We start from the raw sequence: 27,048 nt of genomic DNA on the forward strand, positions 1-27,048 counted from the left end.
TTGGAAAAACTGTACTATCTGCAAGCATTAGATATTGATTAAATAATTTTCAGAACAAAATCTGCAATAATTTGTACATAGAAAATATGAGTAATTTCAATTTCCTGGCACATAAGATAAATAGAGAGATGACGATGGAGGTATAACTTTTTGAATGATCCTTGTATAATAAGATCAAGACCAAATTTTATTTAACAAACTTTGTTGAAACTATTTTGGAATTCTATCCTTATCCATCTTTGAAAGCCAGCTAGGGGTACTCTCACTTTTCCAAAGGTCTGCCATTCCAAAGGTTCGATTTCCGAACGTGCAATTTTACCATTCGCTATTCCGAAAAAGGTTCGCTATTCCGAAAAAAACGGTTCTCTAATCCGAAGGTTCTCTATTCCTAAAATTCTCAAAACACAAACAGATTCTCTATTCCGAAAACAAAAAGGTTCTCTATTCCGAATAGGAAAAAGTTCTCTATTCCGAATATGAAGAAATAGGTTCTCTATTCCAAAAACAAATAATGGTTCTTTATTCCAAAACAAGTCCCCGTGTTCTCTACTCGAATATGAAAAAGGTTCTCTATTTAGAATATGAATAAAATTTCCATTCCTAAATCTAAATAGGTTTCTTTATTCAAAATGAGTCACAAATTCCGAATTATAAAAAAGGTTCATTTTTCCGTATTTGTCTATGTTGAATCATCTTTACGCCCTAAGGCCAATCGGAGTTGAGCAAAGCACTGTTAAACCAATGTGTCATGTGCGGAAGAACCAGCTAATAAATGTCTGTTTTTTTTTTCAATTTCGATAGAGCTTCATGTATCTGGAGTTCCTCTGATTACTTGTAAAGGTAAAGAACAGTTTGAAGTTTGTAACTGTGCAGTCTGCAATGTTTTGCATGTGCAGAACAATAGAAAACTAGCTACTTTGCATACAATTTGCATATATTAAGATGACAAACTGAAAATTGAACAAAATTTAACCATTAGGGTATATGTAGGCTTACATCACAAAATCACATACAAAATTAATGAAGCAAATTTTAAACATTGTTGTTCCTAATCTACATAAATTTGCATAAATTTTAACAAATTTGGGCAATTTCTCTTTTTACATGATAATACAGTACGACAGCAACTTTGTGACCTCTTTTGTTCGATAGAAAATTATTTCGGGTTGGTGAGCACGGTGTTTCATAACACAATGTTGAAAATTTGGCCGGCAAACATGTTTTAGCGAAATAGCTCCAGAAATGTGAGACACATTTCGTTTTTTGCTTAAATTACGTACAACTGTACCTTTACCACAGATAAGATACCAAACATTTGTGTAAAGCATCAAAAAAACAAGTAAAAGTTGAATTATATTGAAAATAAAGAAACTTGAACATGTCCAAAGTAGCCGGAAAATGAGAAAAATTGCATGTCACGATCACCAAAATGGTTATATCTACAACAGGGAGTAAGTTACTCTCAAAACAGCCCTGTGTCGCAATCGTGCATGACCATTGGTGACTAGTGTCACTAGCCGGGCTGTCAACTCTCACGCATTGGCCATAAGTCTCCGCATTGGGTCACTTTCTCACTGTCTCACGCCAAGGTAGCAAAATGCTGGGAAATCAGTAAAATCTCACGCATCATCAAAAATTTGTTCGAACCTTACCGTAGAAATATGATTTTTTTTCCTCTTTTGTTCTGTTAGGCCTATGAATATTATGATCATTTAGAAATATTTATATGCAACACGTTTGTTTTGCCACAGTCGTCCCTGCAATGTTTTTCTTTATGCGTACATATCAAATAATGAGATAGCGTCAGCCATAATGTATGTATTTCAAACCTGATTTTTTTGCATTTTTGTAATTTTTACAAATGTCCTTACACTATACACAGATATACACCTAATTGGAATCAGCGGCTCGTTGTCTAGAGCAACTTTGATGATCTCAATAGAACACCACAGTTAAGCGGTCAAGATAAAAATGCTTTCTATCATTTTACCTCATTATTTCTACTTTAAATGACCAGAAATATTTCCTGAAAGTTTACTAATATCGTAAATATTTTCATAATTTTCAACAAAAAAACCAAAAAAAAAACCCTTTCAACCTCCCGCACTACAGGCTCGGCCCTAGCCACTATACCATCACATCTTGCTACCTTATTCTTGCACCTTTAACAATGTTATTTCTAATTCAGTGTCTCGTTCAACAATAATCTTTTTTAAACTGTTTGTAAGTTCAGTCAAATGGGATGAAATTACTTTTTATATTGACTTCGATATTTTGTAAGACAGGGTAGTATTTTGTATGAATAAATAAATATCACTGGAGTCAACTGGACGATTCTGACAATTATTAATCGATTTATATATGGACAGAGCCGGCTGCTATTTTGCTAGTGACACTGGTTACCAATGGTCACGCACGATTGTGACACGAAGCCGTTTTGAAAGCAACTTTCCAACCTACAATTCGATTATTCCACAAATCATTTTTTCTGTTATTTAATACAAGCTCACATTAGTTAATATCTATCATTACGGAAAAGCATACGACCGGCGTTTGCTCATAGTTGTAGATATAACCATTTTGGTGATCGTGACATGCATTTTTTCTCATTTTTAGGCTACTTCACACACAATAAACATTCATTTTGTCCACAATAATTGGACTTTTACACGTTACTGTTTGCTTTAAACTCATGTTTCATATCTTATCTATGGGCCCAGTACAGGAATTAAGCGAGAAATGGCTTGTGTATTCCATTTTTTGAGTATTTCCAAAAAACCATCTTTGCCGTCTTATTTGCAAAATTTTTCAACACAGCAAAGGTCATGCCGGTAAAAATTACTGGAAGTGAGCTAAGATGCTGTCGTACTGATACCTAGGAATAAATACCAGAATCATCTCATCTGGAGGTCCTTCAAATCATCCCAAAGTCATGGTTTAGGGAATGTTCTAGCTGTACTCTCAAACCATGTGAATTGGGGATGATTTGAAATCACCTCTACTTGAGATGAGTCTTGTTTTGTTCAAGCTAATTATGTAAAAAAGAGACACATGTAGCAAACAAATTTGTCGACTAAAATATTAGTCTAAATTTGGTCAGAAACACTCACTTGCGTAACATTGTGGGGCTTTACCATGATGACTGCATGGACTAGGCCTATACCCCAGAATTAATGCTAGACATGCTTCATTCCATGACTGACATTTTACTGCTTCCATGGAGAAATGTGCCTGATAGAAGGGGTAAATTTTGACAAACTTTACACTGAGTATAGCTATAACCAAGGAAAAAAAAAATCTACTGAGGTTAGCCGATGGCTTTGTGAAGTCATTTCTATATACTGAAGATAGCTGATGGCTATGATAAGTCATTAATATCTACTGAATGTAGCTGATGACTATGAAGTCATTGCTATCTACTGAAGATAGCTGATAGCTATAAGAAGTCATTAATATCCACTGAAGATAGCTGATGACTAGGTGAAGTCAGTGCTATCAAAGGAAGATAGCAGATTGTTCTGTGAAGTCATTGCTATCTACTGAAGATAGCTGATAGCATAGAAAACACAAAACATTTTCACATTTGCTGTTTTTAAAATGTTATAATAATGTTAATTAAAAGTGTGGTTTTAGATTGGTTGAGAAATCACAGAAAAACATCTTGAAAATGTTTTATAAATATTTCTGATATGCAGAAACATATAAATTTCATATTTTATTTTACTTTGGCATTGTTTGCACCATTCATTCTCCATTGAAACAATCCATTGTGCAAGACTTCTCACAGGGAGGGGGAGCTGCTCCCCTTTGCCCCAGGCTACACCACTGTATGAGACCTAAATTTACCCATGATCCTTTGCGCATGCGTAACCCTCCTAATTATTAGCTTCGTAAAATGGCCTAAAATTCAACATGGTTCAATCCAAATGATGGTTTGATTTTCATTGCTATAGATTCCAGAAATATCCCCTGGAAATAATACTAAAAGTTTATATTCTATGGATTTTCTCCCGTAATAGTAGTATAAATAGAGAGTTTTCGACCCAAGCTGGTAAGAAAAATGGTCCCTGGTTTAATGGGGCCATTACGTGCTCTCGAAACCCATTCCTTAAAAACATACTGTCAAAACCCAATGGCATACCATCATCCAACCCTAAACTATGGCAAAGCACCCTAAATTATACTGCACAGGCCAAACCTTAAGGACTTTGCTAGAGGGCGCAACATGATTCAACAACGACAGATTCGGAAAATAAACTCTTTTATAATTCGAAATAGAGATCACAGTGACTCATTTCGGAATAAAGAACCTTTTTTAGATTTTGGAATGGAGAACCCTTTTTTCATATTCTGAATAGGGAACTTTTTCATATTCGGAATTGAAAACACAGTGACTTTTCAGAATAAATATTTTTCGTTTTGGAATAAAGAACCCATATTTTCATAATGTAATAGATAAACCATTTTCATATTCAGAATAGAGAACCTTTTCTGTTTTCGGAATTGAGAACCTTCGCAATAGAGAACCTTTTTAATTTTCAGAATAGTGAACATTCGTAATAGCAAACATTCAGAATAGCGAACCTTCAGAATAGCGAACTTCGCCTGGCAGCTACATTATCTGGCTACACAGTACACGATCATTTAAATGACCATATGAACAACACTTGTTCTGTAAGTGTCTGATGGCATCTTGTACTCATACATTTTTGACTTATCAGATGTCCATGATCATACACATGTCTTGTGCTCTTTGTATGGATGCATTTAGCCTGCCACAACTTTGTTGATAACGTTATAATATGTGGTTCTTCTAGTTCTCTGCCTGGAGAAATCCTTTGTCCTCCTCTGCACATTGTGCCAAATTGAAGAGATGCACAGGCATTGTGGAGCCTTAGGTTGACATTGGTTCTCTGCAAGAAAATAAAGACCAAACAGTAAACATTAATGCATTTGATGGAATCTAAAGCAAGGTTTGTTTCAAAAAATTTTGTACCCTTTCAATAGTGAACTTTTCCTTTGAAGGGGTATAACACATTCCCAGGGGGTATTGTTTATTCTGTTTTGGAAGAACTTAAACACTGTGTGTCTCAATTTTTGGTGTTACCTTTATGCAAGCAATTTCACTGAACAAAGCATATGATATCATAATCAATAATAATGGTAAATGTCTTTGTCTTTTTGGGGTCTCAAATGATTTCTACAATCTCGGACTCCCAAGAGGAGGGTTCTCAGTAGGAATGTGGGTACAGGGATATCACGGCAGATTGAGGATGCAATTTCAGCCATTTTGGTTTATTATTGACCCTCAATTTCTTGAAAAGAATTTTTTTTTTAATATTTTTCTTTAAAAATGTCAACAAATCAGTCAATGGTTTGTTGTTACCATAAAAAGAGGATACTACTGTCCATTCTGTTAGCTTAGATTATTGTTTTTTTTTAAAGATATTTGAAACAAATACAAAATTGTGGTCAAAACCATCAAAGAAAAGTGTTGGCACACCTTAGACCCAGCGTAGTTTATACTTTTCAAATTCCAAAGTTCAATTCGAACCTCACATTTCTTTTAAATTTTGGTATTTTCCTGCGATATTCTTATAAAATGCAGTAGAACGTCGGGTACTATAAACTTTTTTTTAATTCATCCATTTAGAGCAATGGGGAATAATGTTACAATTATAATAAATAGATACGCTGAGATAGTATTTATTCGACCACCCGTATCAGGGCATATTATCTGGCAAAATAGCAATATTTGCCAGTAATTTGTGTTGAAACCCACTGTTGAAACATTACTTTATTATAAAAATGTGAAGATGAACTAAGATTATCAGAACATAGGCCTGGCTTACATAAATGCATTCATTGCATACTTATACACTTATATAGCCTCACCTAATTTCGTACAAAAAACCCAGTGGACCATCATCACCTATACACCCTAAACCTGAACGGTATAACAATTGAAAGGGCTGAGGGCAGCCAAGACAGTTCTTAGTGTCAGAGTGACATGTCCCTAGTTTGAACTACAACCATTCATACATATCACCTATTTTTTTAACTATTGTATTATAATCAAAATTAACCCTTTGAGGCCTCTTGGGTGAATTTTTTAAATTCAATTGTCTATGACCTCTCTAAGTTAAGAATGGACCATCCCACTCGATTTGTGAGAAGGTTGTAAACCCTAGGACCCAAGGAACTGCCTAAAATGAGGCAAAATTGAAAATAAATGGGGTTTCAAATTGAACTTTGGAATTTGTAAAGTATAAATCACCTTGGGTGTAAGGGTAAGCTAGCACTTTTCTTTGATGACTTTTACCACAATTTCCTATTTTTTTCTTCAAATATCTTAAAAACAATAATCCAATGTAATTGAATGTGCAGAATTGAATAGCAAAATCTCAGACACTATCTACTGTGTGAGTTTCAACTGCATCTAGTTACTCTGGTTTGCTTTTAAGTACCTAAAAAGTGTCATTTGGAGATTATCTTAGCACCCAAGCATGCAATGCAATCATTGGATTAATTCACTGCTGTTTCGTCAATGAAATAATGACTCAAACAAGTTGAAATACAAACTTTGACCAATCAAATGTATGCAGTGTGCACGTGCCATAACATTGGTCTCACTTAGACTTGCTACAAGTCCTCAGGCATGTGATATCAAAATGCACATAAAGAAATCATCCTTCTTTCTATGTAGAAATATTGTGTAAACAATTATTAATTGCAATATCTACAATAGGAATAGATTAGCGGCGGCAGCCACTGAAACCCCAATCGTCTGATATAAGCCTTTCATGACAGAGAAGTCACATTGTGTGGATTTATACCACTGCATGGCTATCTGAATCAACCACTGAAGCCCAATGATTGATTGATAGCAAATTCATCATAGTCTATCTAGAAGGACCACACTATTGTTATAATAAAAATAGTACGATCTCTCTTAAAATAGTGTGGTCCTTCTTTACAGACTAGGATGAAATGGCTGCCAATCAAGAAATTGGATTCTGTGGTTGATAAGCTAATCTGCGGTGGTATAAATACCGATTTTAAACGGAGTTGATGTTCGCCAATCAGAAAAGACATAATATGAAGTAACGAGGTTGTTTGGTGAGGGAGGAGATGGTTTGTTTGGTGAGGGAGGAGCACAAACAGGCTGGGACCGAGACTGAATTTGATCATGCCATTACAATCTCACTCCATTCCCTAAATTACTGAAAAGGAACTCATATAAATACAACATTCATTTAACCTCTTACCTCCATGTTTAGTTACTGCCTCTTGCATGCATAGATATTCAACAACATCATGCTTCAACTTTTTGATCAGTGCTGCTTTCTGTTGTAATTCCAGCTGTCTGGGTGCTCTCCTGTATTCACTGTCTGATTATGTCCATCTCCCTTGCATGTGATGTCTTGATTCAATCTTCTTCAGCTCTTCATCAAAGCTGTCAAATACAATGCTGGAAGGAATTTAAAATTAACAGCATCATTGCAACCACTGAATATTCCACTGTCCATAGGTCTGTTTGTTGAAACCAGTAAACCAGTATGGTTTCTTATGATATTAAGAAAAAAAAATTATATTTATTGGCAAATTTTTTAATACTAGCGGTCACACCTGCTTCGCAGTAACCATCTTTCGCGGTCACCACAATTAACGGTTGGTTAATGGTACTTTGATTTTGGGTGTGTAAATGTTCTATATTTAATGTGATTAATGATGTGAGATTTTCATTTACCATGTTTACAAATATATTATAATAACAAGGTGGATTGTTTTAATTTAAAAGTACATGTACATGTCATGTAGCAGATGCACACAACTGTTATTCACATTTCCTGACAGCACTATCAATGATAGCTCAATGATATACATGAAGTTACAGTTACAATGCATGTATAATGCTGATCACATACATGTATACATGCCATAAAGCAGGGTTGACTTAGTACACATTCGTTGTAATAATGGATCATGATTGAAGCAAGTTATATTGCCACCATATACCATCATCAGATATATACAACCCTTATTCTACATATTGCAAAAACTCTTTTCCTGAAATACAATATTTCCTTGAATAGTCACTCCCAAAAAAGAGGGGGGGATTTAATTATTAGAGGTCATTTTAAAACGATAATTCCTATTAAAATCATTGAAACTCACGCCGAAATGACAAACTATGAACTTAGGAATGATGACTTCCTGTTCACTACTGGGTTTATACTCAACCAGATATTCGCCAATTACCGACACCATTAGTGACCATGTGTGCACCTTGGAAAGCTGCTTACTACACACTACACATGGAAATATCCACATTTTTTAAACATCTTGGTGAAAAGAATGGTGGGGTGTTTAATTGAAGGCGCGACTATTCAAAAACATACAGTGTTGTAGTCAAGCTTGTAGCAGTACAAATTCACCAAACTTCTATTATAAATTAGAAAGTTTGACAAATTTGTAATTACAGATCCAAAGCAGATAACTGCTTGACTGCCTCAACAGAATCGGAACCATTTGAATACCGAGTGAAACTTTGAATGCGATCTAATCAGCATAAAGAGCTTTTAAGTGGTACAAAGACAGCATATTAAATGGACCAGTCTTGGTCTTATTTTGAGTAAAGAATTGAATAAGAACACATGATTGCATGTTGACTGAGCAATTTGGAAAATTTGCCAAATACCTGCTTCATTGTTTTTTTTTTTTTTTTTTTTAAGACTTAGTTGGGAAATGGTTCTTATAATACATTTGTTTGAGTATGATATGCGTGCTCTACTGTCTATTTCAATAGAATAAAATAGCTCTACTGTCTATTTCAATAGAATAAAATAGCTCTACTGTCTATTTCAATAGAATAAAATAGCTCTACTGTCTATTTCAATAGAATAAAATAGCTCTACTGTCTATTTCAATAGAATAAAATAGCTCTACTGTCTATTTCAATAGAATAAAATAGCTCTACTGTCTCTTTCAATACTGTCTATTTCAATAGAATAAAATAGCTCTACTGTCTATTTCAATAGAATAAAAGCTCTACTGTCTATTTCAATAGAATAAAAATAGCTCTACTGTCTATTTCAATAGAATAAAATAGCTCTACTGTCTATTTCAATAGAATAAAATAGCTACTCAATAACTCTACTGTTATTTCAATAGAATAAAATAGCTCTACTGTTCATTTCAATAGAATAAAATAGAATAAAATAGCTCTACTGTCTATTTCAATAGAATAAAATAGCTCTACTGTCTATTTCAATAGAATATCCCTGTTCTTGCATGTCAACCTATGGTTAAACTAGCATAATTATTTATGAACAAAGCAATGTAATCATGAGTTTTGTGGATATTTTGCTCGAAGGAATATTTTGAGCTTTCATAAATGAGAACCAGATCTGATCTTTGCTGCATGGGAAGAATATCAGGAGGAACTACATATATACAATTTTTTTTCAATTTCATGATTTTACAATGATTAATAACATGATGAAGGACACTGTGTATACTCTCAACATATGATGAAGGGTCTTGTGATTTCTGCAATTTCTATAATGTATTGTTCCTAATAAGCGCCCATGGGCGTGACATTTTATGAAGGGTGGGCGTTTATTAGGGACTAATTAATAGTGTACGTTTTTACCTTTATAAAAGCTGTTTCAAGCGACAATGCCACAGGGGAGGGCACCGGTCACCAACAGCACTGTCTTGGTGATAAACAATTACAATAGCGCTGAATTTGTATGGGTGAGGGGCACCGGTCGCTGACAGTAGACAAAAGCATTGAATTTGTATACACATTGAAATCATTAATAATCATTAATCACTTTGCATATTAGACATTTTTTGGGTTGGGCGTTTAATAGAGACTGGACGCTTATTATGAAAAATATGATTTGATATTTAAAATTTGTATTACCCAGTGACTTTTGGTGGGAAGGGTATCAAGAAAAGCATTCAGCATATATTTCATGATGCCTTTAAGAAGGTTGTAAATAAATGATTTCCAGAGGTAATCTGAGAGCGCAATACGGGAACATGTGCCTGGACATTTTTAGGTATGACGAAAAGTGAATAAGTATTAGTGACAAAGGGGAGGTTAAATAAATTTAGCACATCAAATGGGGGAGGGGGAGGGGCCAGCAGGGTTTTTTAAAAATCATTTTGAGAATTCACCCCCATGGGAGCTGTCGAAAAAATTATATGGGCTACCCCAGGGTGAATTCTCAAAATGGATTGCCAAAATTGTTTTTACCCTTTTCATGTGACACTGACAACATATCCCCCTTACAACATGAAAAAATCTTTGCCCCCTCCCTTTTACATATAAGGTTTTCGAAATTCAAATTATGTGATGGCCAACATTCCGCATGTGAACATTTTCATACTGTTTTTCTACACATTTTTAGGGCGTTTCCAAACTTTGCCCAGGTTTTCGTGGGAGCAGGTCTCATTAATTTTGTTTTATATAAGTACAGTTTACAAGGCCAATTTAACTGGACAAATTATAATTTGTGCAAAATACAGTGTTGGAGGACTCAAGTCCTCCTCGAGTCCAACAAAATTGGGTCTTTTTAGGTCTTTTATTTTCGTTCATTTTAATGAGCTAATTAAATCGATTCATAAGTTATTTTACCTGCTGATGTGTGGGACTTTTTGTATACTACAAATATATGATGGTTGTCACAATGGCAAGGAGCTTTAAGTTCAATGGAATCAATGCCATACTAATGCAATTTGGCTCGAATGCACACCCATTTTAATGCACACAGGTGCTTTTACATGCCCTATGAAAAGATAATGTCATACAAATGGTTGTGTGTGCAATTCTGCTTATGCAGAAATGAGCAGATGTTTGGGCGAAATCAACACCCACATAGCCATGGATTTGCTGGCTTGGGTTGCATCAAATTGGCCGGGGGGGGGGGAGGCACTCCCATATATTGATATAGGTCATGTGCCCATGAAAAGACTCCGGTATTTTTGCTACACCCAATGACCAAGTTTTTCTGTAGCCTACACTGAATGACCCCCTTTTTTGAACAATTAGTCCTCAAAATTGACATTTTGGCACGCTTCACGTGGAATTTGAGTAAAATAAATGAGTTTTGTCTATTTTGTACTGTAAAATTGGGTAAAAGCTATTTTTGATTGCCAATGATGTGAAATTTTGGGCGCTCCAATATAAATCACCCCATTTTTGACATTACCAACACCAAATGACCCCCTTTTTCTAAAAATTTCTACACCGATACACCTCTAGTTTCGTACACTGGTGGGCACAGGTATGTGACGAATGCCCCCCCCCCCCCCTGCGATTGGGGTTGAAATTTGAAAGATATTGTCATTTTAGTATTGCTTCAAACATGATAGTGAAATACAAAGGAAGTTAAATTATATCCTGGAGTTTATCTGCTTACACCCAATGACCAATTATTTAAAATTTACCGCAAATCTTTGTGTGCATTTTGAACAAATTTAACAAGCATTTCATCCTTTTTTGTCCAGAAAGTTATTTTTCACGGCCAATGACACCTAATTTTAGCGTGTCCACACATAATACCCCCATTTTCTTGGAGCCCCCACTGAAGCCCTAAAGTTTGTTTGGTTTAAAAGGCAAATAAAAAATGGCGCACCTGGGCTCCTTCCTTTGCCTTGGGGTCAATTTCATGTGCAAATAGAGAGCCCCCTCCTCTGAAATCCCAACAATTAAGGGTCCATGCCATTATTTGATTGTGGGAATTTTACGGAGGGCACTTTTAGGTTGTGCCTAAATTCCACTTATGTCAAGGGAGCCCATACTGTCATTAGACGAATGTTGACGGTAACACTGTGTATTGATATAGATTCATACACATTCATAAACATGCTAAACAGCGAGAACAAATCAGTTTGTTAGTCACACATGAGTGAAGTGGATAACCTCCATAGGAAAAACTAGCATTGTCCACTCGGCTGTATCGATACTTGCGCTGTAGTGACGTCAAGAAATGATGGAAAATGGCTGCCCCCTCCCCAATACCAGGAAAGTTAAAGATATTTTAACTGCATTTCTTTATAACAGAGAGGTTTTTGGTACTTTAAACAACCAGGTATGTTTACTAATTCATAAACAATGATAATATGGCAAATTCTTAAACACTTGAGAATGTTCCTGTAATCTTATTGGTTCTTACCCAGCTTTACCCGTGTGATATGACACGATATCACATGGGTCAGCGCATGTGCGTCGACGCGATACGCGTACTCGCTATTTGGACCAATCGGAGGCGCACAGCAACAACGGGCCTGATCGATTTTAAGCCTTGGGTAATTCCTTGCAAAATGTGGGATTTAATTTGATTAAAATTTGTATGATATTTTTATTTGAATTGAAGTGTTTAAGAATGAGAATAAAGGTATTGTTTTAGCCGCTGTCGTGCATCTATCGTCTCATATAACACGGGCGACATCATTATTTTTGGCGTAAAACAACTCGGCGATAATGATGTCGCCCGTGTTATATGAGACAGTAGATGCACTACAGGGGCTAAAACAATACCTTTATTTTCTTAAACATAACATGACCGGCTGATCCCTTTAATATATTGGTGAAAAGCCTTGGGCTCGACTCTGATACATAAGGACTTGGACTCGGACATTGAGGACTCAGACTCGGACATCAGAAATTGGCAGGGACTCGGACTCGAACACCAAGGACTCGGACTCGAACATTGAGGACTTGACTACAACACTGGCACAGTACCCTGTACATTGTTGTCATCGTTTGTATGTAACTGGAATCCAGGTATATACAAATATACTTAAATAGTACTACCAGATATATGCACGGCACACGCATGATGTGATGGCACAATCACCATTAGAGATAGCATGCTTTCGTTGGCTGGGCCAGCAAAATACCCATAGCTACCGGTCAGCTACCAGTAGCCGACCTAGTGCTTGGCATGAGAGGGGTCGGGTCCGAACCCTGACCCAAACAAACTCTTTATTCCTTCCAGATGCCAAAAGCCATTGGAGCTCAAATATCCAATAAAAGCTTTACATTTGTGAAGATTATCATTCATCCAGGTAGTAAATAATAATAATATTTGTATTATAGTCTAGTCAACTGGACTTTCTATTTTTGAGTGGGAAATTTTCACGTTCAATTAGCCCTACCGATCTTTTGGCAGTAAATGTTCATTGAACTGTGACGCGGATGTTTTTGTATCACATGTCACATTTGAATTCAACCTGATAGATATCTTTTTTTTTTTAAACTGTATAGGCTCCTGCAAAGTTATGACGTAGGCCACTCCCTCCTCCCATTTCACATAAATTTGCTCATACCATCTGCTTTATCTGTCCAAGATTTTAATATCCTTGTTTGCAGCGTCTCCACAACCAGTGCTGGCTCGTCTATGCTGGTACATGCGTTTTGCAAACTTGGCAGGACGTCCTGCCAATAGTCGTAACTTGGTAGAAGCCTACAGTCCAGTGATCAAAAGATATATCTCAGATTGAACTCCAATGCGACCTGTGATACAACAACATCCGCTTCACAAATCAATGAACTTTACTAACAGATGATCAGAAGGGCTAATGATGCGTACAGGGTTGAACATGAAAATTTCCTACTCAAAATATTAAGTCCAGTTGACTAGATGATACCAGTAATATAAATATTATTATTTCATAAAAGTAAAAAGCTGTCTTTAATGAATCAAAATTTATGAGTATTATCTCATTTTACATCATATAACACTTTGTGTGGCCACTTGTCATGAAGACAGAAACTTTTACCATACCTTACCCTCTTTTTCAGCAGGACCTTTAAAGACCCTTTTCTCCTTTGTTTTATCTCGAAATCACATACTTCACTAATCACTGCACTCCGCTGACAGCCCTGATCTGAATCACCAGTTGCACTATTGTCACTCATTGTGATGAATTATCTGTAAAACAACCAAGCAAGCAAACAAACGAAAATACTCATTAAAGGATCAAAAGACCAAACAGGCTCTAAAAGGGGAGCATGACAAACCTGGAAGAATGAACACACAATGATTTTGCACATATGTTATGTGGTTTTCAGTAAATTAAACCTATAATATTAACAGGGTGCACTACTGTACCTTAATGAATTTAGATGTTTTTTTTCTTTTGAATAGTAAAAAAAAAAGCAAAACAAAAAACTATTAAAATTGTCCCTCATAGAACAAATGGAACAGCATAAATGTATGAACCTCCTGGTCTGCATGCCTGTTGCCTGCAAGGGCACCCTCTTTTTGCCCTACATCCCATGGAAATCCCTGGTTATTGATCAGTGGGTATCTATCATAATTATATGAAAAACAAATTCATGAAAAATTGTTATTTTCAAGACTGCTGTACATATGTAACATGAATATTGTATCTAAGACAAGCAAATTTGAGAAAAAGGTATTGCTCAATAGATCATGCATATTGAAGGTCCTATGCAAACTTTCTGACCTTGTGAGTTTTAAGCAGCAGTTTTCAAGTAGTGTCATAACCCCATGAGAACTACCTGCCGATTGGCCAAAAAGAAGTTTTCATTATCAATAGGACCAATCATCAACATTGTTAGAATAATTTCACCACGCAAAAACAGCGGGGTGAAATACTTGCAGAGCCCCATTCTGATTGGCGATTGAAGTAATGATATCATGTAATTAACCAATCAGAGGCAATGTTAGATCGGCAGGTAGTGCTCAGTGGGTTACTAACTGGTTTAGAGTCCATAAAATTGATACTTTACTTACTAGTTATAGGGAATAAGATAATGCCAGTGACATTTGCCATACTTGTTTGAGTGCATTTTCAAATCAATGCTTAATATGTGTTTGGGGTGCTTTTAGACAAGACAAGCTCAAGGATGGTACCCCCTTGACAATGTCAAGTGTCCCCTACCGCGGCCCTGCACACACTACATGTAGTAAAGAACCCCTTCCCTGCCAGCGCAAACATTGATTAACCTGGAATGTGTTTCGACTAGGTGGTATGAACAAAATCATGGTAGTTTAAGGTGGTAGACCTGGGAATAAATAAAAGTAGCATGTGACTACCGTAAACATTTAAAAAAATATTAATTAGCTAATTAGCATAATTAATTAGTCGATAAGGTCATATTTTCTATAAAAAAAATGGAGCCTGAACCGAACATTGTATAAACCTCATTGTGGTATCAAATTAAAGCTCTTTCCAAGATAACTTCTTTGCAAAGACTTGGTAATTAGGTTATTCACTGTCTGTGAAAAACCACAATCGGGAATGATCAAATATTGCTCAATTATCAGAATTTGTCATTTCAGTCAATACAATATATATACTTTTACATTTTTCAATTGAGGTTTAAAATACAGATCACAGATTAAAGCACAATCATGCAAAGTTTCAAGTTCATAAGGGGTGTAGTCTTGATCGACTCCACATTTTTTTTGGAGATCTTAAACTCATGAAAAATGAAATGACAGGAAATTTGCATTGAAAGTAATTAGTTTAAATTCCTTAATTAAAAAACACAGAAAATCATGATTTTCACTTCAATTAGTCTTTTTTGAGAGATAGTAACATCATTGGGAGAAATCATCAATTTTCTGTCAAAAACATGTGTTTTGTTCAGCATTGGTTCTGATATTCTAATGTTAATTAATAAATTTGGTCAATATTCCTCGGCAAAAAACAATAAAATACATAAGAAATTGAATATGTACACATTTTCTATGGGAAAGCAATTTAGGATTCAAAATTGTTGTCATTAGCAAATGTTTGATAAGTTCTAATGTTTGAATGGAAAGTCAGATTTCAGTCAAATAAAAAGCAAAACACAGTTTTGTTTTTGATGACAGAAAATAAGAAAAATGCAGTTTTTTACCACCCAATCCCAGGTCTAACACCTGGTGGTTACCACACCGGAAGTTGTATTAGAGTCATGCGCTAGCCGTGACCAGCAAGTTTTAAAAATAAAAGACTGAAAAAGAAGACTAAACTAGAAACCACAGTTGTGTTTGACCAAACACGAATATCTATGCCCGTGGCCCACACTCTCTAACACCCCACCAGACCATCACTCTCTTATACTCCACCAGACACTCACTCACTCGCTCTAAAACACCACCAAGCTGGCCCTACTCTCTCTAATACCCCACCATGCCTTCACTCTATCTTATACCCCATCAGACCATCAATCGCTCTAAAACACTACCAGACTGGACCATACTCTCTCTAATACCCCACCAGACCCTCATTCTCTCTTATACTCCACCAGACACTCACTCGCTCTAAAACACCACCAGACTGGGCCATACTCTCTCTAATACCCCACCAGACCCTCATTCTCTCTTATACTCCACCAGACACTCACTCGCTCTAAAACACCACCAGACGGGCCCTACTCTCTCTAATACCCCACCAAGCCTTCACTCTCTCTTATACCCCACTATACACTCACTTTCTCTAAAACACCACCAGACTGGCCCACACTCTCTCTAATACCCTACCAAACTTTCACTCTCTCTTATACCCCATCAGACCATCACTCTCTCTAAAACACCACCAGACTGAGGATCACATTTATCATGTCCATTGCAGGTTACATTAACTTATGCCTAATAAGCTCTATAAACATTTTGGAATATGCTGTATGGGGGCGAAGATTCAACTGTAGCCCTATTTTTAGGGACTTTGTGGTTGTATGGGGGACTTTTATTCTTTTCAGGGAGTGGGCTTAATCTGATGATGCCTTCAGCAACTTAATCCTCCAATGGTCACAAAATGCAAAGATTTCATGTAACACTTGCAAGCAATCAAGTCCAAACTCTATGCATTTACGAACCGCGTAATTAACTGTAATTACTGACAACAACTTCCGTTACTCCCTACATGTACATTACAGCGGCGTAGCTGGGATTTTTCCCGGGGGCAAGCCTGTATGGGGCGGGAGCCCAAACTAGGGGGTCAGGGACCCGAATAGACAATTTTGCCAGGCTTATTGATAATAATCGTATGGTATTGCATATCGTATGGATTCCCATATCTCTCTTCCCGTCTTCTCCCTCTCTTCTTCTCTCTTTTTTCCTCTCTCTCCCTCCTTTTTCCTTGCACTAGGGGGCAGGGGCCCAAATAGGCAATTTTTGCCACTGGTACATTACGTTTGAACACACACATATTTTTCATTTCATATTCCTTCTTTTGGTTCAAAAAGTTTTGGGTATAAGGCGGTGGGCTGGCAAAGCTTACCTTACAATACATGTAGCATCTGTAGATAGAATGGTGTGCCAGCAGTGATCTTTTCATATACCTGTAAATAACATTGGAATTGTTAAAAGATTAGATTGCCTTCAACACTGTTTTGAACATTTTGGTAGACAGTGGCCTCTATTCATCAGTAATCTGTCCTCAAATGAAATTCTTATGATTCAAATTAATCACTTTTTGGATTGAGTTTATAACAATTTTGGTTGGATACAACCATCTTTAGAAATCAATGAAAGATAAAATATAAATTTATATTGAGTTTACAACCCTGTTTATTGATGGTGGTAAGAAATCAATGTAAATGAATTGTTTGAGATGTCCAATGTTTAATATTTACTGTTCATACACTCCTATATCAAGGCAGCCAATCACAAAAGTGGTTAAAAAAGTACAAGGAGTGTACTTGTATAATGGCACCACACCCCATGTGTTACAGTATTGCTTTATGGCTGTGAGTCCAGGTGATATCTACTGACATGGAAAATAAGATCAATGCTTTTGGTACATCATGTTACAGGATAATGCTGAACATCAACTGCACTGACCATGTTGTTAGTAATGAAAGTAATACCATCACCGTGCCTCTTATCATGTCAAATCACAACTATGATTCCTGTGGTATATCCTGAGGATGCAGGAAGATAAACCATGCAAAATAATAGATATGAGCTGTTTACACCCCATTACATGGTATAAAGGGAAGGCAAAGAACATCCTACTTGTCTTATGTGCAAAAACTGTTGGGTGACTTCGACAACGTTTTACTGCCAGATGCCATTACCACTTTCGCTTCAAATCATAGTACATGTACATGGAGAAACTTTAGCCTGCTTCGCAGCCGAATGAAATGAACTTGTATATAATGGCACTCCGTGATCTACGTGCACTGATTATTTGCATGTGTTCGTGCCATGTAGGATTGATTCATTTTTGGCGGGATGATGCATTATACTAGTATAATTTGGTTCTGGTTTCAAAAAACTTAATAATTTTGTTTAAAAAGCAGCAAAAACCATGTTGTTGATTTCTTGTATATGAAATAGCCTAGTGTAAATGCTTATTACATGTACTTGTTGCTCGAGAAATTTACAAACTGCACTTGTAGTACTGAGATGTTGATGCATCTAATGCACTCCCCCCTTTTAGGGCTCATCATGCATTAGACATTTCAGTATGTGTGCATTATTTTGCACAATTTCACTCCCAAGAAGTGATACATGTCTAAAACCTATAAATACAGCCCTGTTTATATTGGTAATGGAATTCCACAACCATTTTGGTTAGATACAACCATCCTAAGAAATCAATGTAAATGAAGTGATTTCAGGTTGCAATACTTTAATTTTTTTCTTTGAAATTGAGTTTACAACCCTGTGGTATTCTACAACCACCTTGGTTGGATACAACCATCTTTAGAAATCAATCAACAAAATTTTGAAAATAGCCATTTGTGCAGGGAAATTTTGCAGGAACATGTACATTTTGAAGGAAATGGATAATTTGCGCAGAGATATGCGCAGAGTTTTGACGTCGCAGATAAGAACACCTGTTGTGCAAGCTTAGTTTCTAAATTGTCAGATCATTTTTTGTAAGTGAAATAGTAGAGAGCTAGTATGGTACCTTGACTATAGAAAAAAAACGTCTAGATATTTTGCTGGAATTTAGATCAAACTAATAAAAGCAGGACTGTCAACAATTTTCCAGATTGCTTGACATGAGATATTGTTGAACAGGGGCATACCGGGACTGAAATATTGTTTGGTGACTAAAATTGGAAATTGTTGACTTGTTCACCCCTGATTTTTGTCACCAGGGTGCTTGAGAAGCCAAAAAGTGTGTGTGTTGGTTTTTGTTGTTGTTTTTCTGGGGGGTGGGGGTAGGGAGTGGCGATAAAATACATATTTTCTCAAACTATATTTTGACAATACGGTACGTCAGGTTTTACTGTTGGTCTGTGAAAGCGAGCATGATAGAAAGTGTCTAAATGTGTAAAAATGTGTGAGACTAACGCATGACACGAAATACATGAGAGATGACTGCCCTTTAAAAGCCATATTGCACAGACCAAATCTTATTATATATTATTCTTTAGGAAATACATTGATTTGAAGCGTCAAATTGCACGATGGTAATGAGAAAAATACGATTCCTTTTATGATATCAAAACCTCATCAACAATGAGAAAAATTGGGGGTGGGGTATGGGGGGATGATGTTGATCAGGTTACGGACCTTTAATGTTGAAATTTGGAAGTTATTTTGAATGAGTTAAAGTTCTATAAATATTGCCTATTTTTTTAACAGTCCAAAATTTTGTTGAAGTGCAATTAGCAACATTTTTGATGTGATCGCCTGTCATAATCGGCTGTGTTTACTTTTTCGGGGGGTAAATCAGTACATTTAACTTGGAAAATAGCCCAATTTTGCCTCAATCTAGCCGAAATATTTGAAATGTCAATTTATGGGGAAAATTGGTAAACATTACTTGGAATGATTGCCGAATAGGGGTGCAACTCGACTAGTCTTTTTCTACCCCAACCATAACCCCTAACCCTGAACTCCGTAAACGTGGACTGGACTCTAGTCTAGCAAGTTGCATCCTATTTGGTAATCGTACCAATTACTTGATGATTTGGGTTAAATTCGGCCGAAAATTGTAAATTTTGGTACCGGTACATACTAAATTTATACCGATGGGTCCAATTTTCTTTAAATTGGTATACACTGTAGGCCTATGGGTTCATTTTCAAATTCTCAGCAGCACACCCTTACTAAAACCAAACTTGAGTACCCCCATCCACCCCACCCCGTCCCATGGGTTACTCTGCAAGTTCCATTCCTTTACATGGTGTCATGCTTCAGCGAATCTGACTAGATTTCGAACACAACATTCTCTAGCCCCAGGCTCTAGTCTCCAATGTGAAGCTCATCACTGAGCAATTTGTGGCTATTTCTTGTGTATTTAAAGCTACTCTGCTTATAAATGCATGTAACCGTAAAGCTTAATCTAAATCTTTTAAGGCTTGGCTTAAGCATTTTGCTTGATGGTCCCATCTAGACTGCGGAACTCAGTCCTCAATGATAGTCAGTCACTTATCTTTTGGTCGTTATATGACTATCATTTGAGGACTGAGTTGTTACCATACATCTTCCGTGGTGCAGTTTCAGACAATAGCTCGGGATTATAGGGGTAGAGGTTATCTTTTGAATTCCTTCATGACCACTGAAGCATAGTCAACCCTGTCAAGGACACTCGGCGTGAATTGAAAGACATGTCACTCGCCACAAAAGAATGTCAAAGGTCATACGACACCAATTTGGTGTACTTCCGCGCCTCGGAATATGATGCTTAAAGTCTATGTCTGGGTCCCATCAGGACCCTTGTGTGTCCACCCAGACCAACGGGTTAAACTTAAACAAGTAGAAATTTCAATTGAATGGACACAGCCTGACGTATACATGTACATGGGTAGGGTAGGGAACAACAAATTATTTTGACGATGCGCAAGATTGCACTCATTTTTCGAAAAGGGGTATAATCCTTCTTGTCTTCCATGAGCAACTGCGTCACATCGGGTATAATCTTCCTTCCAGGAGCAACCACTGTGCATGATTGACGGGCTATTCCATTGCTCGTAATAGGGTAGTCTATTTTAGCGGGACAATGCTGGATGGTGCACGCACGCGTGCACGATGTGCAAGGTAGACTTTCGCCAAGACTTGGCATGTGGTTGTTGGTATAGGGGTGTGGGGTGTGGGGGAGTGTGTATTGGGGGAGGGGCATGTTGTCCAAGATGTTAGGAATTATTTAATAATAGTTATTAATATTGGAAGAACGTTTTAAACTTTAACCCTAACCCAACTAGGACTCACTAAAGCTCACTATTAAAACCACTCTGCGTGCATGGATTCCACGGGACTTGATGACGCAATCAGACCAAGTCATATATACCCAGGGAATCGTTGGCCGGGCCAACGTCACCTGTGTGGCTACGTGCTGGGGATCTTCTGCGTGGCATGCGAGGGGTCCGAGGTTCGAATCCCAGGGGTGCCAAGTGACTTTCTTCTTCATCTTCTCTCCTTTTTCGTTCCTTCTTTCCCTTCCGATAGCACAAAAACCACGGGTAGGGTTAGGGTTAAGCTATATGCATGTTTTCCCTATATGCCTTCTTAACCCTAACCCAACTAGGACTCACTAAAGCTCACTATTAAAACCACTCTGCGTGCATGGATTCCACGGGACTTGATGACGCAATCAGACCAAGTCATATATACCCAGGGAATCGTTGGCCGGGCCAACGTCACCTGTGTAGCTACATGCTGGGGATCTTCTGCGTGGCATGCGAGGGGTCCGAGGTTCGAATCCCGGGGGTGCCAAGTGACTTTCTTCTTCATCTTCTCTCCTTTTTCGTTCCTTCTTTCCCTTCCGATAGCACAAAAACCACGGGTAGGGTTAGGGTTAATTTAAGGCATCATATACGATTTTATACTATTTTAGATTTTCAATTAATAACAAAATAATAAAATAGCATTTAAAAATTATATTAATAGGCCTATTTATTATCGCACACCATGGTAACAATAAAAAAATGGCACACTTTCCGATATAAAATTTGGGAAACAAATTAATTTAAAAAAAAAAAAAATAAATACAATCTTTCTTAAACCAAATTTTCATGAAATTGAGGGACATCAATAAACCAAAATGCACCCCGAATCTGTCGCACATCCCCATAGTAGGCCTACCCTCCTTTCCACCCCATTGCCCTAAACTAGACGTGTAATATAACCGCCACAAGTATTTTTTTTACCTGTAGGCAAGCTCACCCCTACAGTCGCAATAGTTCTAGCCCAGATAGCTTTTAACTCATGCCTACTAATAACGTACTTTCATCAAGTGATGGCGCTATAAGGTTTACCACAGAAGCTGTTTGGTTTACCGTGGAAGAAGATTATACCCTTTATGCATTTTTCAGCATTTTGCATGAGATTTACTACCTATGAGTGAGAATATACTAGAATACTACCTTGGCGTGTGAGACCGTGAGAAAGTGACCCAATGTGTGAGACTCACAGCCAATGCGTGAGAGTTGACAGCCCTGGTTCAAATGTTCATTAAATTGAAACTTCTAAGTACCGGTACTAAGAATACATACAGTACCAGCCCGAAACATCATGGCCCTGTTCCTTCCTCACTAGGGCCATGAATGCCATATATGTACGTAAAACGGGGCACCGTGAAGTCACTTGGGAAGAATTCAAACACGGCGACGATAACAGTCACAAGTCTGGTCTTTTATTTTACATCCTCAAATGTGCTCAAAATTTATGAACATGTACCAAATATGTTTTGTTATGTCTCATCTTCACGCGAGGAATGGTAGGAAGGGGTTTTTATGAGAAAAAGTGGTATTTTATGTGTAGGCCTACCCTGGACCAGATATGCTCAGGAGTCTCAGACCTTCGTACGGAGAAGGACAGTGGAAATCGTAGTGACGGAGGTGTGAGTACCTCGGGCTAATACAGTACATGACTACTGATTTCTACATCATATCATGAGATTCATGACTCGTGTATTCAGAATAGTACACATTATCATGTAAAACAACACATGTCAGCTCAGATGATGATTTAATTTTCAACAACCATTGACAACGTCAACATACTACTAAAGTTTTTTTTTTTAACTTCCGTGGTCGGAGTACGCGCTGGTGAATTGCGATCGCGTAAAGTGACAAGGTCGCCTACTACGCGCCGAACAGACAACCAATGGGTCAACCGACTTGTTGTCAAGTGCGTTGATCAGCCAATCAGCGTGATTGCTTATTTTTTCGGTGTGTACGCTCGTAGACGCTTGGCGCACAGCTCGAACCACGGAAGTTTAAAAATTTACTTTACATGGATCAAATCCATGGGTTCCTACAGTCCGAGGGCCGATCTGAGGGCTGACGACACACATTTGATGTACATGTAACATACTACTCAGTGCGAACGTTTGAGGACTTGTTCTCAAAGATGATTACAAATGTGTAATTTGCAGTCATTTTTGGAGCAACGATTTCTGCGTACCGACGGCTAAGTGTGCATCTGAATGCACATTAAACACATACAAACACATGCACAGTACCTGTTCAACCTGTTGGAACTCCTGGTCGGAGCCGGGAGTTTCAATTATTGGAACTGCATACTACTACAACTACAAGGAAATACGTTGTCTTACGTCATATAAATAAATGGCGAGTAGTCAGATATTTTGAACCATACTATTATGCATTATGTTTAGTTTTATACCAACTTTACTCAAACTTTTAAATTGTTAAGCTTACCTGTCATCATTCATGGTCATTCACATCGACTTTGGAAAATTCTTTATTGTTGTTGTTGTTGTTTTTGACTTCTATGGGACTAAATGGGAGAAAAACTGCAGATACTGGAACACGTAAACCAACAATGCAAAAACTGACCAATATCACAAGAAAAATGTCAAAAGTCGCCCAATTATTATAAGCTTCTAATTATGACAGATCAAACCCGGAAGCAGGTATGAATAATTAATTATCTGACGTCATCACGAGTTTTCAGAGATTATAGAGGCTTGTCAAGCACTACGGATGATCAGATCAGAGAAGATCTTCTCTGGTATGATATTTATTTATTTATTTATTTATTTATTTATTTATTTATTTATTTATTTATTTATTTATTTATTTATTTATTTATTTATTTATTTATTTATTCATTTATTTATTTATTTATTTATTTATTTATTTTCAGTTTTTATTAATTATTTATTTTTTCCGATTTTATTAATTACTAGTATTTTATTTATTTGTTTGTTTATTTGTGTTAATTGTTTATTTCTTTGTTTATTTGTTTATAAGTTTTGATTTATTTGTTTACTTGTTTATTTTTTGTTTATTGATTTTTTTTAAATTTGTTTGTTATTGTTTATTAATTATTTTACGTATTTGTTTGTATTTGGTTTCTTTGGTTTTTTTTTGTTTATTTGTTTTTTATTGCTTGTTAGTTATTTTCTTTATTTGATTGTTTGTGTATTGTATTGTTCATTTGTTTGTTTATACTTTGTTTGTTTGCTTGTTTGCTTTTTGTTTATCTTTGTTTTTTGTTTATTTGTCTGCGTTTTGTTTGTTTGTTTATAAGTTTGTTTGTTTATTAATCTGTTAATAAGTTTGTTTATTTGCTTGTTTATAACTTTGTTGGTTGTTAATTTGTTTGTTTGTTTGTTTATCTTTTGGTTAATTACATTATTTATTTGTTTATTTATCTGTTTGTTTATTTTATTACTTTGTTTATTTATTGTTTGTTTACTTGTTTGTAAGTTGTTTTGATGATTTTTTGCTTATTTGTTTATAAGTTTGATTATTTGTTTGTTTTAATTTTATATATGACATGCTCTCCTTCATAGGATTGAGCACTCTTTTTCATGAAAGAAGAACACGACTTTATGTATAAATATAGGACTATATAGGCCCTTTAAATTAAGTAAATAAATAAATTAATTAATTAATAAAAAAAGATAAAATAATTCATTTATTGATAAATAAATAAATAAATATTAATTAATTAATTAATTAATTAATTAATTAATTAATTAATTAATTAATTAATTAATTAATTAATTAATTAATTAAATAATTAGTAAAATAATTCATTTATTGATAAATAAATAAATAAATGGGGGCAGGGTAAGCGTTAACCCCGATCAGGGTGAATGACCCCCTAAATTAAAAAATATTAATTTTTCACCCTCTATATTGGGTATATGTGCAAGCTCGGGGGTGAACTCTGACCCTCTACTTTTGGACCTTACTCCTACCCTTGACTACACTGCAAAATATTTTTCACCCCCGAGATTTAATTTTCACCCTATGTATTTGGATTTTCTGCAAGCTCGGGAGTGAAAAACACGGGAAAACAACCCCCGACTTTCGGGCCTTAATGCTACCCGGGGGGTAAGAAATCTTTGGCGAGCCGAAAGGGGGGGCAAGCCATTTTGGCAAGCCGAGAGGGAGGGGGCAAGTGATTTTTGACACACATTCACGGGGCGCCTTTTTAATAAAACGCTCTAAAAGGCTTAGGAAAACAGTACCGTCGGAAATGCTTAAATATGCAAATTTTCCTGCTCGCTGCGCTCGCAACATAGGCCTACATAAAGTTTGCAAATTGGGATCCCAAAATTTGGCATGTTCAAAGTGGGGGGTGGCAAAGATTTTTGGCGGGCCCAGGGGGGGCAAGCGATTTTTGGCAGGCCGAAGGGGGGGGCAAGCGAAAAAATTCTTTGCCCCCCCCCCCCCTTGAACATGCCAAATTTTTGGGATCCCAAATTGTAAACCTTAAATGGTCTAGATGTAGGCCTATGTTGCGAGTGCAGCGAGCATGAAAATTTGCATATTTAAGCGTTTCCGTACTGTTTTTCTAAGCCCAGTAGAGCGTTTGATTAAAGGCGCCCCATGAATGCATGCCAAAAATCGATTTCCCCCTCTTGGCTTGCCAAAATTGCTTGCCCTTCGGCTCGCCAAAAATTTCTTGCCCCCCCACAATTTCACCTTCCCCAGGGCATAATTATTGCACAGCCCCTGATTGTACTACCAGCCCTTAAAAATTCTATAACCCCCCTATTTTGGGTGCTAAAAAGTTATAACCCCACTATTTTTGGTCTAAAAATTCTATGACCTCCCCTCCCCCAGTATATATGGGAGCCACCCCCTTCCGAAGAAAATGCCAGCCTACTTAATTTATTTACGATAAACAATTTTATTACATGTACAGTTGTTGTTGTTGTAAGTAGGGGCTGTGCAATAATTATGAGCCCCCCCCCCCCGGTAAAATTTCCAAACGGTTCGCCAAAAATCGCTTGCCCCCCCTTTCTTTAAAGATGCCAAATTTTTGGGATCCCAATTTGCAAACTTTAAATAGTCTATATAAAACGCTCTAAAAAGGCTTAGGAAAACAGTACGGAAATGCTTAAATATGCAAATTTTCCTGCTCGCTGCGCTCGCAACATAGGCCTACATAAAGTTTGCAAATTGGGATCCCAAAAATGTGGCATGTTCAAAGTGGGGGGGGTGGCAAAGATTTTTGGCGGGCCCAGGGGGGGCAAGCGATTTTGGCAGGCCGAAGGGGGGGCAAGCGAAAAATTCTTTGCCCCCCCTTGAACATGCCAAATTTTGGGATCCCAAATTGTAAACCTTAAATGGTCTAGATGTAGGCCTATGTTGCGAGCGCAGCGAGCAGGAAAATTTGCATATTTAAGCGTTTCCGTACTGTTTTCCTAAGCCTTTTTAGAACGTTTTATTAAAAAGGTGCCCCGTGAATGTGTCAAAATCGCTTGCCCCCCCCCCTCGGCTTGCCAAAATTGCTTGCCCCCCTTTCGGCTCGCCAAAAATCGCTTGCCCCTCCACCGTTTTACCCTCCCACCACGGGGTTCATAATTATTGCACAGCCCTTTACCAGAATCCTGAAATACTAGTAACTTGGCAGAGAGCATTACTATGACGTTACCTAATGAATATTCATCAATTTTTGTTTTTTGGTTAATATAAACATTTTAAGCTGGTCTAGAATATTTGACCTTGACCTTACAACCTTTAAATTACTTCTGTGGCCACACGTGTTCGGTGGCTGAAATATACGATAGTCTCCTTTACAGCCTGTTCTTGTCGCCGTTATAGATCAGGCTAGAATCTATGCCTGAGACTAATGTATAGCGATGCGGCAAAACAAACTCGAAATTCGGCTTAATTTTAAAAGTCAAAAT

The 27,048-nt window shown here is 36.9% G+C and overlaps 1 long non-coding RNA gene across 1 annotated transcript; it reads right to left on the reverse strand.

Moving 5' to 3' along the window:
* Positions 1-4,015: 4,015 nt before the first annotated feature.
* Positions 4,016-23,800, reverse strand: LOC140144101 (uncharacterized). The gene is made up of 5 exons (XR_011857833.1): positions 23,597-23,800; positions 17,254-17,314; positions 13,808-13,949; positions 7,269-7,471; positions 4,016-4,913 (listed from the first exon to the last, which is right to left on the reverse strand). It is a non-coding gene; the product is annotated as an uncharacterized lncRNA (long non-coding RNA).
* Between the last annotated feature and the right edge of the window lie 3,248 nt (positions 23,801-27,048).

This window comes from Amphiura filiformis, unplaced genomic scaffold (assembly GCF_039555335.1).
Source record: "Amphiura filiformis unplaced genomic scaffold, Afil_fr2py scaffold_39, whole genome shotgun sequence".
NCBI lineage: Eukaryota > Metazoa > Echinodermata > Ophiuroidea > Amphilepidida > Amphiuridae > Amphiura > Amphiura filiformis.